Below are 2,958 nucleotides of genomic sequence, written 5' to 3'. Positions count from 1 at the left end.
GAAAGCAAGGGCTTTCTTCCCTCACAAATCCCAATTAAAGATCGTGTTTTAAGATTTGATACTGATTTCCTAAGCTACAACTAAAATTAATGACAATCTAATATAATTATCAACATCTGGCTAGGTGAACTATCTACCAAGTGCCCTAGAACTCTCTCTCTCTGTATATACATATACACAATATATACACACAAACACACATATACATATATATCTATATAAAGCCATCACCACTCGTCTGTCCATTTATCACACTGTGGTGGCTTGCATGTGGCTGTGATGCTGGCAGCTATGTCACTGGTATTTCAGATACTGGTAGGGAGACAAAGTGAATAAGTTTCCGTAGAGGTTCTAGACTAAGAACAGACTATGAATAAAGAATAAGCTGCCTCCGTCTGAGGAATCAGCCACTGAAGACTGTATGAATGGCAGTAGACCATTGTCAGATACTCAAATTTCATTAATAGCAGCAGAAAGCATCGTCAGAGATGTCGCCAGAAGCTCAGCCCCTGAAGTTGGAAGGAACTCAAAATATAACTGAATCAGAGCTGCTTTCTCAGAACAGATTTAATGGATTACACTGAATACCGGACAGTTTGCGACACAGCATCAACAACATCATACATAAAGAAAACAAAATGTCATTAAACATAAAGAAAAGAGAAAAAGTTAATATGCAGGTCAGAAGAGAATCTGAAACTTGAAAGAAAAAACAAGAACGAGTTCATGTGCAATATTGAAAGTCTCTAAGGGCAAAATATTGAACAATGCAGGAAGCATCAAAAGAAGTTGAAAACAATATACAGAATCTAGTTGAGAATACTGTATCCTTTCGCCAAATTTATTTAATTGGTATGCTGAGCAAATAATCAGAGAAACTGGATTATATGAAGGAGATTTGGCATCAGGATTGGAGGAAGCTTTATTAATTACCTTCGGCACGGAGAGGACACAGCCTTGCTTGCTGAAAGTGAGGAGGACTTGAAGCAATTGCAGATGAAGATCAAGGTTTTCAGACATCAATACGGAATACAACTCAATTTAAAGAAGACCAAAATCCTCAAAATTGGTCCAATAGTTAAAATAATGATAAATGGAGAAAAGATGAAGTTGTCAAAGATTTTTTTTTCTTACTTGGATCCACAATCAATGCTCATGGAAGCAGCAGTCAAGCGATCAAAGGACATATTACATGGGGTAAATCTGCTGCATAAGACCTCTTTAGAGTATTGAAAATCAAGGATGAAACCTTGAGGACTAAGGTGTGCCTGACCCAAGCCATGATACTTTCCATTGCATCATATACATGTGAAAGTTGGACACTAAATAAAGAAAGTCGAAGAAGAATTGACGCATTTGGGTTGTGGTCCTAGAGATGAATATGGACCAAGAACTGCTAAAAGCACAAACCGATCTGTCTTGGAAGAAGTATGTCCAGAGTGCTCCTTTGAGGCGAGGATGACCAGGCTTTGTATTACATACTTTGGACATGTTGGCAGGAGAAGCCAGTCCCTGGCGAAGGACATCGTGCTTGGAAGAGTAACTAGGCAGCAAAAGAGAGGAAGGTCCCCAAGGAGATGGAGGGACACAGTGGCCGCAACAATGGGATTAGGCACAGGCATAATTATGAGGATGGCACATGTCTGAATAGTGTTTTGTTCTGTTGTGTTAGTGTTGTTGTGTGCCTCAATGGCACCCAACTAAAAGAGTCTAGAATACAAAAATAACTTGTCCATTTCAAGCTACATTGAAGGCCACAAAGTCCCAGGAACTGTCGGAATACCAATGGAAATATTTCAATGAGATGATGAAGCATTGGAAGCCCTCACTCATCTATGGTAAGAAATCTGGAAGACAGCTACCTGGCCAACTGACTGGAAAAGATTCAGATTTGTACCCGTTCCAGAAAGGTGGCCACATGTAATGTGCATATTGTAGAACAAGATCATTGCTATTACATGCAAGTACAATTTTGCTGAAGATCATTCAGCAATGGTTGCCACAGCACATTGCCAGGAGCTGTCTGGGATTCAGGTCAGATTCAGAGATGGAGAACAAGGGATGTCATTAAGAAGCCGTTGTTCTAACAGAACAAGGCGGTACAGCATGGTTTAAAACCAGAAAGGAAGTATGTCAGGGTTGTATCCTCTCACCATACTTAGTCAATCTGTATGCTGAGCAAATAATTAGTGAAGCTGGACGGTATGAAGAAGAGTGCAGTACCAGCACTGGAGGAAGGTTTATTAACAACTTTCTGTATGCAAATGACACAACCATGTTTGCTGAAAGTGAGGAGAACTTGAAGCACTTGCTGATGAAGATCAAGGATTGCCATGTTCAATACGGATTGTAACTCAATATTTTCACAACTAGATCCATAGGTAACATCATGATAAACTGAGAAAAGTTTGAAGTTGCCAATGATTTAATCTTGCTTGGACGCAAAATCAACAGCCAAGTTAAGAGATAAAATGATACATTGTGTTAGGCCAATCTGGTGCACATTGTCTCTTTAAAGTTTTGAAAAGCAAGGCTGTTACTTTGAAGACTAAGGTGTGTCTGACCCAAGTATTTTCAATCACCTCATATGCGTGCACAAGTTGGATACTGAATAAAGAATTGATGCATTTGCATTACGGTGCTGTCGAAAAATACTGAAAATACCTCGGGCTATCAAAAGAGCAAACCAATCTGTCTTAGAAGAGGTACAGTCAGAATGCTCCTTAGAGGCAAAGATGGCAAGACTTCATCTTTGGACAGGTTATCAGAAGAGTCTAGTGCCTGGAGATGGCTGTTACGCTTGGTAAAGCAGTGGGCCATTGGACAAGAGGAAGGCCCTCAACAAGCTGGATTGACAGAGTGGCTGCAACATAATGCTTGGATGCAAGAACACTTGTGAGGATGGCTCAGCATCGGGCAGTGCTTCACTCGATCTGAGTGGCTTGATGGCACCTAACA

This window comes from Echinops telfairi, unplaced genomic scaffold, assembly GCF_000313985.2.
Source record: "Echinops telfairi isolate 266 unplaced genomic scaffold, ASM31398v2 ScPeMD7_443;HRSCAF=831, whole genome shotgun sequence".
Lineage (NCBI taxonomy): Eukaryota > Metazoa > Chordata > Mammalia > Afrosoricida > Tenrecidae > Echinops > Echinops telfairi.
Note: the sequence above shows the minus strand (reverse complement) of the source record.